Source organism: Ambystoma mexicanum, chromosome 4p (genome assembly GCF_040938575.1).
Source record: "Ambystoma mexicanum isolate Mex_15411 chromosome 4p, UKY_AmexF1_1, whole genome shotgun sequence".
Classification (NCBI taxonomy): domain Eukaryota; kingdom Metazoa; phylum Chordata; class Amphibia; order Caudata; family Ambystomatidae; genus Ambystoma; species Ambystoma mexicanum.
In genome coordinates, this window is record NC_090927.1 from 293,544,294 (window position 1) to 293,557,612 (window position 13,319).

A 13,319-nucleotide genomic window follows, 5' to 3' on the forward strand; every position below is an offset into this window, starting at 1 on the left:
GAAAAGCGAGGCAACACATTTCCTTTACTCTGGTTGCTGCCTACTCTCTACCTCAGATGTCCTATCATGAACTTCCATCACAAGGCCTCAACTACGTCTGTTATGAAATAAATACGTAACATGTGTTGCTGCATGCTCATATAGCATCTTCAAATGGAACAGCCTGTCACATTTTAAGGCTCCATCAATCGCCCCCTGGCGCCAGGCAGATTCTGCACAGTTCTAATATTTGCTGGCAGCTCAGAATTCCAGTCGAGTGTCACACAATTGCAGCTGCCTTTCCCCAAAGAACACACTTGCCCGGTTGTTGCAAAGCTCCAGTGGCACACTGAGGCGAAGATCCTCAGAATACAGAAGACACACAGAAACAGGCAGAGGAATCCCAGCACACTGACAACTTGCTTACAAATCCTACTCGCGCATGATGCAGACGTGGGAAAACAATGAAAGGACAACAGCACACAGTGACCACCTGGCGCCTTATCATCTACAGGTAAGCACTAGATATGCCCAGTCTGGAGGATGGGGGTGACAGGAGATGACGAAAAGTTGTAAGCCAGGAAACAATTATTCTCAAAAAACAAACAAACTTAAGCTCTAGCGATAGACACAAGAGGTACATGACAGCATATAAATCACGATTTCTAATCATCACGAGTGCAATACCAACATAGCCCCCAAACTATGGAATGCCCTACCCAACACGCTCAGAACAGAGACCTCCATCCGAGCTGTCCAGAAAGTACTAAAAACTACACTCTTCAACTAACACAGCCACCTACCCTTTTCTCTCCCACCTCTCGCCCCGCCTTTCTCCTCCCTCCTTTTCTACTGATTGTAACTAAGTATGTATTATGTAACTAAGTATGCTATCTTTTAACAGTGTCACGATGCCTTTGGGCTGCTGCACGCTTTATAAATGTTAATAGATAAATACCTACCTATTGAATTTGTGACGTTCCCTTTATTTTTCCCTCCCCCGCAGTGCTAGGTCTTTTAAGGCATGGGGTGGATATGCTGAGTTCATCAGGTATAAGACCTTGGTGTTTTCAAACTCACAGACAGTTTGTTCAATGCATGTCTTTGGTCAAACGATGGAAACCTAGCACTTCACAAGGAAACCAAGCACGGTGTATTTCTTTGGAGTGGTCGATTAATGTGAGCAAATTCACACATGAAAGTCCGAGGCTACTGATTGATCAGTGCACAACACAGAAAATGCTCAGCCGGGCATACAATGCCAAGCATACAATCCGAAGTCTGTATGGAAGTGTTTTCACTATCTCTATTAGTTTTGTGCAGTGGAATACTGGCAGGGCGGGAGCTGCATGATAATAGCCACTGCATGACCTTCAAAAACCAATGCCACTAGAACAGGCAATAAGTACCCTAAATGGCTGCTCATTGAGATATATGGGGGTGCAGTGAAAGATCACCCATTCACACTATCACGTTCATGCCAACCCTCATCTCTAAACCAATGAGTTCAGCTTACGTGATTTCCACCAACCACGTACGCCATGAAATGGTATGGACGACATTTGCATCAGAGAATACGGCGCCACATATTCATGTTGCAAATCCATAGGTTTGCTTGGCAAGAGGACTTTCTTGCCACTATGGATCACAGGATCAAGGAAAATTGCAGAGGCCAAGATTCTCTTGAGGATCAAAATAGGGTACTATTTGTGTGAAGTATTTGTGGGAACAAAAGCTTGGAGGCAGACTTCATTCTGATACCTTTTTTCTATGGTTTTTGTGGCATAAACAGAGGAAATGGACCTATTACCTACCGGTTATTTTCATTACACCGAGTACTGTTCTTTCTTGTCACAGTCCTAATCATATGAGGTACCCCCTTGCGAAATAATGCCCTCCCCAATCAAACATGGCGGTCCAACTTCTGTAGTCCTTTCTCTGTGTTAGAAAAAAAATGTTTGAAAGACACCTCCCCTCACCACTAGGTCTGCTATGATGTCATTTTAATTCAAGCCCAGTGTATAGAAGGGTGGGAACTGAGGACCGTGATGAGGAAGACCCGACTCAGAGAAATGAAGATTGCCCACAAGTAATCAGGTCATAACCTCCATGTCCGCCTTCCAGGACACAGCCTAATCAAATGAGGACTCAGCAAGCCCTCTACAACCAAAAAACAGGATCACACCATGGCTCAAACCATTGTATTGACCAACTGAGCAAAAATCAGTAGAGGCTGGCCCTCCAAATTGCAGTTTGTAGTGTTTAATGAGAGTGAAGTGAAGTGACCAGGTTGCAGCCTGGCAAATGTCCTGAATGACGCCCCCCATGCTGATTCAGCCGACAAGGCAGCAACACCCTGGGTGAAGCAACCCTGAATGGACCCCAGAAGAGGAATCCCTGCTTGCCACTTTATGGTAGCAATTGGCAGCATAATCCACTGACTTACATCAGAATCAGAAGGCTTAACTCCTGGTCTTGCTAACTCAAAGATATCCAACAAGGCCGGACACTGATGAAATTCCACTGTGTGTTGGACATTAATAGACAAAGCCTCAGGTTTATCCAAGGCATGTTTCTCCCCAATCTCCTGCTGCAAAGCTGGAAGGACAACCTCCTGTTCCATATGAAAGGACGACGTTACCTTTTGTCGAAATGACGGTGGTAGGCACAGAACAAACTCATCTCCAAAAAAACTGAGTTAAGGTTTTTCCGGAACAAAGACCCAATCTCCTTCACTTTCCCCAAATCTCTGACTAAAGGTAATGGCATGCAGAAAAGGTGACCAAATGAGACCTCAGAGAGTGGTTAGAACAGGACCCTCTGGAGGTCTTGAAGCGCTAGCGGGAGATCCCTAGGCAGACCCCCATGATGAATGGGCTGTCTTCTGTGATCAAAACTAAGCAATAGCTTTGAACAAGTTACCCAATGCCAGCCACTTGTGGAAAGCTAATTTAGGTGCCATTCACAGATGAAAGGGCCGCAGTTCACAACCACAGATTAAAACACTTAGGGCTCGATTCACAGAATCGGGTAAAGAAATGGCGCAAGGTCTGCGCGCCAAGAAAGACCATGTCCGAGCCATGGCGCAGAAAAATATTGCGCCCCGTGTATTCATAGATTCAAAGGCACATTACTAGCCATTGCGCAAGCAAAACAAGCTGCGCAAGGAATGCCCACAACACGCCACCACACACACCAAAAAGCAAGCTAAAGGCCAAACCGGGCGCAAGCCTCCACGTCCACCTCTGACCCACCATCCTGTACCCCTTTGAGAAGGCGAGCCCTCCCCCGCAACCACAGGCTGCACCCCATTGAAATTGTGTGCCCTCCCTCGTAAGTGGAGGCAGCATCCCAGCAAAATCGCGTGCCTCATCTCGCAAGTCCAGTCGGTAACCCTGGGAAATCGTGCACCTCACCTCGCAAGGCCAGGCTGCACCCCAGCTGCTGTGTGTGAGGATCCACCTAATTAATGGTTGCATCCCAGCTACTCTGTGCGAGGATCCATGCAAGTAACGGCTGCACCCCAGCTACTCTGCCCAAGGACCCACAAAATGAACAGCTGCACTCCAGCTACTCTGCGCGAGGACACACCAAGGAATGTATGCACCCCTGTGAACCGCACCCACTACTCCCACTGCATGCAAAGTGCCAGCCCACATCCCGGCGGCACACAAGGCAGTCCCCACACCGCCCCAGCCCCCTTTCCTCTGACATCACCCCCAAGGAGCCCCTCAAGTACTGACACCACCCACCAGACCCCTTACCTGCGACACCACCCCCAGGCAGCCCCCACACCATCCCTCATCCCCATTACCTCTGACACCACCCCAGGCAGCCCCCTCACATACTGACACCATCCCCCAACCCCCTCACCTCTGACACCACCCCCAGGCAGCCCCCTCAAGTGCTGACACCACCCCTAGCCTGCATACTTTTGACACCACCCCAAAGCAGCCCCCCTACCACCTCCCAGCCCCTTCATCTCCAACACCACCCTCAGGGAGCCCCCTCAAGTACTGACACCATCCCCCAGCCCCCTCACCTCTGACATCACCCCCAGGAAGACCCTGTAAGTACTGACACCACCCCCCACACCTCTGACACAAACCCCAGGCAGTCCCCTCAAGTACTGACACCATCCCTCAGCCCCTCAACTCCAACACCACTCCCAGGCAGCCCCCTTAAGTATTGACACCACCCCAGCCCCCTCGCCTCTGACCACCACCCACAGGCAGCCCTCACACCACCCCCAGGCCCCTCATCTCTGACACCACCCCCCGGCAGACCTCTCAAATACTGACACCACCTCCAGCCCCTCAGCCTGGCACTGCCCCACCCCCCTACCAGTGCAAAATGCTATGACAACTTGTCACAACTTGACTGTCCTGCCACCACCATCAAACACACTGGCCACATACCCACCCATATACCCAAAAACTTGGTACTGATGCTGATCCATGTTGGATGCAAATCACAGAAGTCTGTGGCACATCACAAACAGTGGCACAGCAACAGGACGGTTGAATACAGTAGCAGCTCCACCGTGGAAACAACATGCACAAGTAACACTGCAAAACAATGCCATGCAATGTGAAGCACCACAGTGGCTGATGAGTAGCATGACACGAAAGCACGCACAGCATGGAGAGTTTTGTGTGTTGGTGGTCGTCCATGCATTGGTAGGCAACCCCCATGCATGACTGATGATGGCATGCCACACCTCCACAGTCATGTCCATGAGCCACCTGACAGACACATAACAAAGGCATAGCAAAATGAATGCAAACCACATGCTGCCCATGAACAGAGAAACAACAAAAAACGTGTGTGCAACAACCGAAAAATGTATTTCTAACATGCACACAAAATTGAACATGGAAGTTGGAAGGGAGAAATGTTCAAGGGCAAAACAGAAGATAGAGACATACATGAACTATTTATATGAGAAGTGGTCTCATAGATCGTCCCTTAGGTTATACAGGGCAGACTCACATTCCTCCTCTTGCTCTTGAAGGCGGGTCATTGCCTGGTCCTGGATGGCTTGCAGGCTGTGCCTCATTCTCCTCTGCTGCAACCCAGCATCCCTGCAAGCCTTTTCTGTACCTTCCTCTCCACCACCTTTGCCCTGGCCCTGGCAACTTGTGCCTCCCAAGTCTGCTCCCTCTCCGCCACCTGCAGCATCATCAGTTCCACCTGGACACACACCATGGGCCTCATTATGAGTTTGGGGGCTGCCGCCAAACTTGTGAAATTACCAGCACCCGGCAATGGGGACGTACAGAGGCATTCCAACCCCAGTGGACCTGGTCCGTCCCCTTTGCCGGGTGCTGATATTCATTAGACCTTATTCCCATTTGGGCCCATTTGAGCCCCATTCATGCATGGTGCCGGTGCATTGGACGAGTTGTGCTTGCAGGTGCTGCTCTGCCCGCCAGGTCAGACCTGGCAGGCAGAAAGGCACCCACAAGCACACCTCATAGTTTTGTCAGTCCGGTAGTAATGGCGCTGGTAGCTTACTGGCGTCGTTACTACCAGAGCGGAAACTTATACTGAGGCCACATGTCCCTTGGCGTCGGGGCTTGTTAAGGATTTCAATCAGGCAATACACCCTAGTCCCAGCCTAGTATGCAGTGCGCAAATTAAATACTTATTTTATTGTCTCTATAGGTTCAATATTCTGAGTGATATACCCCTCATATCACACCCCTCCTCAAAATACCCCCAGGTCACAATGGACCAGTAATAAGGCTAGTTGTTAAAGGTAATATTTATTTATTTAAAATTCAAATCAAACATATGTTTTAATATATGGGGCAGCAATGTGGTGACAACACAAATAAGAAAGTAGGTAAGGCAATTGAATTCACTTTTTAGCAACACAGAATATAAAACACAGAGAACAGAACAGTTTTGACTTGCTTGAAAGATAGCGCTTAGGTTAAGATTTCACCTTGCAACTGTCTCAACTCGCAAATAAGCCATTCTATACAGTTGTAAAGGAGCAGCAGGTATTCAGGAATAAAGAACAGTGTACAGGATTTGAATATAACATTCCCTCCCCAAACAAGAGAGAAGAACGGTTTAAAAATCTTACACTTTTAAAATGACATTTGAAAATGGCTGAGCAAAACAGTGAAAAGTCCTTAAATCAATATAAATCTCTATGGAGCAATACTGAAAAGATGCTAACAATAATAAGCTTTAGTATGAGCAACAGTAAACACTTTGAATCTTAATGGAAGTTTGGAAATAATTGAAATTGAAAAGCACATGTGTAAACTTTTCTTAAATGCAAAATCTCACCTAAAATTCACTAAACATTTTTTAAGAATAACTGGTGAAAAACCGGATGCAGTCTATGTGTTGGGATGCAGCTAAAGGTTTTATGTTTAAGTCAGAGTTGAAATGAAGTCTCTAGGTATTAAATTGAGGAAGTTATGGAAGTTTGAATGAGAGGCATTTTTAGAAAAATAGAACAGAGAAAAGCAGGAAATCGCTTTTAAAATGACAAGTTGATTTTACTTAAACTAGATTAATGGCTAAGAAAAAAGAGAATGCCACCCGTGAATCTCCACAGTTACACGGCCGCTTGTAACCCTTCAAATGGCAGATAACCCGTATTCTTTATGGGAATTATTTTAGTTAATCAAAATCACTAATGACTTATGGTCTAGTAAAACAAAAAGGAGGAAAAATTTGGTGCTAACACCCAGAATCACAGACAGGGTTGCAAGAATGATTCTGCAAAAACAAAGAGGTGATGGCTGGAAGGTTTAGACTTAATCTTAACCACTGGCAATGCTCTGGGCAACCCTCCAGACCACCGTTCTTCGCCTGCCAAGCCATTACAGAAGGGAAAGACCATATGCAAATCAGGCTTGGCCCCACCCCAAAAGGGGCAGTCCAGCCCGAACTGCTAGGCCACATCCCTTCTGCACGAGACCACAAGCATCCCCAAACATGTTTCGCCCTTGTTGGGGCTCATCAGTGAGGAGTAGCTTGGGTCTCTAGGCCCAGCAGGCACGGGACCCACGTCTGGGCATACCCGTCCCACTCGGGGTGACATAGCAAAAACAAAGAGGTGATGGCTGGAAGGTTTAGACTTAATCTTAACCACTGGCAATGCTCTGGGCAACCCTCCAGACCACCGTTCTTCGCCTGCCAAGCCATTACAGAAGGGAAAGACCATATGCAAATCAGGCTTGGCCCCACCCCAAAAGGGGCAGTCCAGCCCGAACTGCTAGGCCACATCCCTTCTGCACGAGACCACAAGCACCCCCAAACATGTTTCGCCCTTGTTGGGGCTCATCAGTGAGGAGTAGCTTGGGTCTCTAGGCCCAGCAGGCACGGGACCCACGTCTGGGCATACCCGTCCCACTCGGGGTGACATAGCAAAAACAAAGAGGTGATGGCTGGAAGGTTTAGACTTAATCTTAACCACTGGCAATGCTCTGGGCAACCCTCCAGACCACCGTTCTTTGCCTGCCAAGCCATTACAGAAGGGAAAGACCATATGCAAATCAGGCTTGGCCCCACCCCAAAAGGGGCAGTCCAGCCCGAACTGCTAGGCCACATCCCTTCTGCACGAGACCACAAGCATCCCCAAACATGTTTCGCCCTTGTTGGGGCTCATCAGTGAGGAGTAGCTTGGGTCTCTAGGCCCAGCAGGCACGGGACCCACGTCTGGGCATACCCGTCCCACTCGGGGTGACATAGCAAAAACAAAGAGGTGATGGCTGGAAGGTTTAGACTTAATCTTAACCACTGGCAATGCTCTGGGCAACCCTCCAGACCACCGTTCTTCGCCTGCCAAGCCATTACAGAAGGGAAAGACCATATGCAAATCAGGCTTGGCCCCACCCCAAAAGGGGCAGTCCAGCCCGAACTGCTAGGCCACATCCCTTCTGCACGAGACCACAAGCATCCCCAAACATGTTTCGCCCTTGTTGGGGCTCATCAGTGAGGAGTAGCTTGGGTCTCTAGGCCCAGCAGGCACGGGACCCACGTCTGGGCATACCCGTCCCACTCGGGGTGACATAGCAAAAACAAAGAGGTGATGGCTGGAAGGTTTAGACTTAATCTTAACCACTGGCAATGCTCTGGGCAACCCTCCAGACCACCGTTCTTCGCCTGCCAAGCCATTACAGAAGGGAAAGACCATATGCAAATCAGGCTTGGCCCCACCCCAAAAGGGTGATTCTGACAATATTATAGGTTCTTAAGGTGAAGATAGGATGGTTGAGAGATTGGGATAGGACAAGGCAAGGCAAAATATGCTATGGTTTACTATGATTCCTATTAATACCTACAGTCCACTTTAATTTAATATTTTGGACCGTTAGGGTTTCTGGTCATCACACGGGTCGGGTCTAAAGGACAGCAGGGCACATCTGGCGGTATTAGGTCAGCTGGGCAGTTCTGGTCACCTGGACTGGTGCCCCGGACTGGACTGCACTGGACTGCACTGGTTACTGTAGACCGGAGATCAGTGAGATGGTGAGTTTGGAGCAGGCAAGCATTTAGTGGTTGCAAGCCAAACTGGATCAAATTGCTTCCCTTAGGTTTTGGGATGGTTTCAGAATTTTGGGCCTAGCTGAAAAAGAGTTAAGCAATGCTGAGGCCTTGGCTTTGCAAAGAAATCTGGAATCAGGAACACAGATGGAGAATTCAGGAACAGGGCGCCACGCAGAAATCAGGATGGAGTCAGAAATCAGTGTATTTCTGTATGTTGTGAGGTTCCCTTATTTATCATGCCAAATGGCATCACTCAAGTTTATGGGAGGGGCAGACTTACTACCCACACCCACAAGGCTATGATTGGGCAAGAGGACAGTTCCCGCCTTGCTGTTTGCTAGTTGGATGACAGAAAGGGCTGTTATGTTTTATGATATGATCAGGAAACCCCCCAGTGCTATTGGGACCAAAATCTAACTTTCCCACAAATACATATTTATGTAGTTATGCCCTCTAAGAAAATCGGATACATAAATTACATATTTCGTGGGTCACATTTAAATCCAACTCCCAAGTCGGTGGAAACTGGTTTTGTCTGTCTGTTGAATTTTGCCAAATTTAACCATAAAAGGTTTGGCCTAACATTTCCTAATTCTGTACATATATGTGCAATTACCCCTAGAACATGTGTACACAATGTTAGGTTTGCAACATTAATAATTTCTGTGCAATTGGTCATTCTTTGTAACTTCTGTTCCTTATGCAGTATGAAATTCTACCAAGTTTTCAAATGGATATCATAAATTCAGATTTAATGTATGTACTTTTCACTCTTTTTCTTATTCTTGCTGCCAAGTTAAATGTCTTGAAGTTCAGTGACAAAATAAGCATTTTAAAGCCAAAAGTCACGTGTCCGTTTTTTTTTCTTTCTTCCCAAATGTGAGCAAATGGTAAATCCTTTGAAGTTCAATGAGGGACCTCTCCCTGAAGAGTGGAGCTTCCTGCCCCTCCCCTGGTAGGGTGAGTGTCCAAGCCTGCTATTGTCTTTGCCTGTCTAATGACTTCCCATTGTCATGAGTATGCAAGGCCTCCCAGCAGCAACTAGCCTTTCCTGCCAGCAGTGGAGGTGCCATCCTTTCTCAGGTTAAGGACTGATAGAGCAGGGCTTTTTTTTATATAGTTGATTCTTTCGTTTAAACATATAACATTAACACAGTTTATAGGTGGATTTTTAACAGTAGCCGTCCTTTGACATTCTTAAAGAATTAGGCCTTTACATAAGAGCATACTTTAAAAACAGGCGATTTTGCCTTTCATTCATGAAAAAGCACATTAAACTGGTTTCTTTAAATCCGATTTACATCTGCAGCAAATACATTTTTTAGTCAGCATTAGTTCATCCCTTGAGTGCTGGAGTTGTTTGCAGCCTGGATACATGTATCATGTCTTTTTTTAGAGTTTCTCTATGAACATCTGATTTTGATACATGTTGCAAAGTTTTAGTCGCGTTTCCTGTGGAAAAATGAAAATAGAGTCCCTGGTTTGCTTTTACAAAGATACTGTTGCCAGGAGCTGTCAGTCAATGAGGCTTGGTTACTCTGAGCCACACTAGATGACCCTGGACATTGCAGATCCCTTTTAATCTCAATGCCTCAGTAGAAATGAATGGATCTAGTGCCAAAAACAGCACTTTTTATGGTTGAAAAGCTGAAATTTTAAAGAGGCATTTACTGCTGCTTCTTTCCTTTGCTGCATGTTGAATGTTGCAGAGCACACTGGCATGCTCCTGCAGTGAAAACTCTGTTTTCAACCCCCTCTGACTGTGTATGGCAGAGTGAGCAGCCTTTTTCTGGTTGTGCCACAAAAGCAGTTTCAAGATTTGGCACGCACAGGAGTCAGCCCATCCATTTCGGGCTGTTTCTTTCACCATTTCATTACAGTGATGCAGTGGGGAACATTGCAATGGGTCAAAATATCCCATAGAACCCCCCCCCGACTTTGGCTTAACTTCCAGTCATGGGGAAGTCAGGCAAGTGGGACTTTTCTTTCTTTTCGTGAAAAAACACAGGTTTATTCAGTTGTAAGTTCTTCTTCCATAAGCGAATGATGCAACACGCTCTCCTCGTCAGCTCTGGTTGGAATAGGAACGATACCCCGTCTTCTCTCAGGCTTTCTTTTCCGGTGTGGAGCCACACTCTGGATTTCCTTGTCCCCGAGGAGGTCCTCCTTGGTTGTTAGGTATTCTCAGTGCAATCTATAAAATAGAACACAAACCAGTTATGGAAATGTTCCCCCTGCTGACCTCCAATTGGGATTTCAGCAGTGGGATATACGCATGCATTCAGTGACAATTTGAAATATTCCTATGTTTTAGAATTCTCTCCCAATGTGTTTTTTTTGGACTCCTCTATTTGCCGCAAACTGTTCCTGGGGTGGCAACTCTTGAGCTGATTGATGTGGACCCACTTTTTCTTTCATCAAGTCACCTTTGGGGATGCGGATTCTGTACGTGAGGCGTGGGATGTTGACCTCTCCTCCATTTCTGAACTTACATCCTACCGTAGCACCAGAGCTGACTGTAAGGCTTTCTTTAGGATTGCTAGGACCCTGAGATTTACTCTCCAGTTGGGACCGGGCTTGGCAATGACCAAATTAATCTCGAGCCGGTTGAGGAGGTGACTGCCCATAAAAAAGGCGGAAGGAGCACCTTGCATGACCAAACAATTGTGTTCTATGCTTTTGTCACTGCTAAAAACTTTTATCGTACAACTGCTAAGCAGACGATGTGTGGAACAGGGGATTTCCGTGGCCAATACCCATTGACAAATTGACTCAACGGTGGGCATGGTCTGGTCTTTTGGGAGTTTCTTGAATAATACTTTGCTGATGAAGCTTTCTTCGCTATTCAAGTCAACTCAAGTGAGGACACACTCCTTCTCGTCATTTAACTGAATCGGGAGGAAGAGCTGTTCGCCCTTCTTCAGAATGCCAGCTACACTTGGTGCGGGTTTGTTATCAATTTTGGCTGTGGATTTGGGATTTTCTGATTGTGAATTAGTATAGAATTTCAGAGTATTTCCTTCCATTGTGGAAAGCCACTTAAGACTGGAGGGAAGGTTGATTTCCAGAAATGGAGAGGAGTTTCCATCACCAGTTTGTTGTCCCACAGCAGTTATGGTAACATCGGGTATTTCATTATTTTGAAGATAAAACTTAATTTGATCTGGTTTTTGTTCAACCATGTGGCATGTGCCATTTAGACTAACATGGTTGACACTCTTTTTAATTTGATTGGCCCGTGAGTCTGGGTTCAGAGTACCTTATTCACACAGTCTATTAGGGAAGACAACCTACGGAGGATGTCATTCCCTAATAGACAGGGGGTTCCCTCTGCCGCCACGATTATGACCGGGTGCTTCATCTTGTGTGGCCCAATTTTAATTTCCAGCTCTGCAGACCCCTCAACAGGAATTTCATTCCCATTGAGGTTCTGGAGTTGTCCAGGAAGAGGGGTGAGAGGGATCTGGTATCTCTCCCCCTTCCTGAATTTAGCTGCTCAAAGGTCCTCTTTGACATCAGAGTTGCTTGGGATTCAGTGTCCACCAGTGCTGGAATTGCACATTGCCCTTGCACTTGGATGGAGGCGTAGAATTTACCTTCTTTCTCCTCCAATGGGTTATGGTAATGGGCGTTCTTGGTAAGCTGGGTGGTCAATTTACTTATTTCTGACTTCGACACTGGGATAATTGGGACAAGAGTCAGTGTTGGAGTTGGGGAATCTGACAAAGAATTTTGACACACTGCTGTTTGGGTAGTTTCGGGCTCCTCTTTTTCTGATTCTCGGCTACCCCCCCTTTTTTGGAAGCAGTCAACAGAAGTGGTTGGTGAGGTTTGGGGTTCCTCTTCTGCTGGTTCTGGGCTGCCCACCCCCTTCTAGGAGGCGATCCTCAGAACGGAGTTGGGTAGTTTGGCAATCTTCTTTCTCTGAGTCTGGGCCCCTCCCCCCTTTTTGGAGGCAGTAACCAGAATAGGTTTTGGCATGATTCTGTGTGGGTGCTTGGGGATCTGCAAACAAATTATGTCAGTTGGATATTGGGGGAGTTTTGGGCTCCCCTGGTTCTGATTCTGGGCCGCCCCCCCTTTTTGGAGGCAGTCCCCAGAATAGGTTTGGGCAAGGTGGTTTTCTGGCTTATCATTCTGGGGTTCAATGATGGGTGATCCTAACTCAGTCCCCACATTCACCCAGTCTTCATCAGGATCTTTCGGGACCCATTTTTCTTTGGGCGGAGTTCCCCGTCCCTGAAGGATAATATTTTTTTCCCAGAATCCTCTGAGGACCCCTCTCCTTCAAACTGGAGGACACTAACCTCCTCCACGAAATGGGTCTTTGTAGGTCCTTTATTTCTCCTACCCGCCCTCTGTTCCTTGGGTTGCAGACTTTCGGGGGCAGGAGATTTTGGTTCCGGTTCATGGGTTTCCAGGGGTTTTTCACAAGCGGGGAAGGAAGCTTCCTCTAAGGCTTTACACCTCCCTTCCCCCCGTGCCTCCTCCTTTGGAACCAGTGAATTGTCTGGGTTCTCTCCCCATCATTGTTCTGGACTACCAGACCCTTGGTTTGTGGAGTTCTCGGCTACCATGTTCATCTGAGAGTTCTGCTGAGCCCTCAACATGCGACCCAGATCATGGGACAAGTTCTGGACCTGGCGCTCCAGTTGGGACACCCTCTCTGGCTGGTATGGGGGTCTCTGGTCCATACTAGCTGAAGAGTAACTGTCCCTTCTCCCGTACTACCCTGGGTTTGTGAAATTGTGGTAACCCTCCACCTTTGGCCTCCCGTCACTCGGATTGGGCTGTCTGTGCTCAGGAAAGTGGGGAAAGAAAGGAGT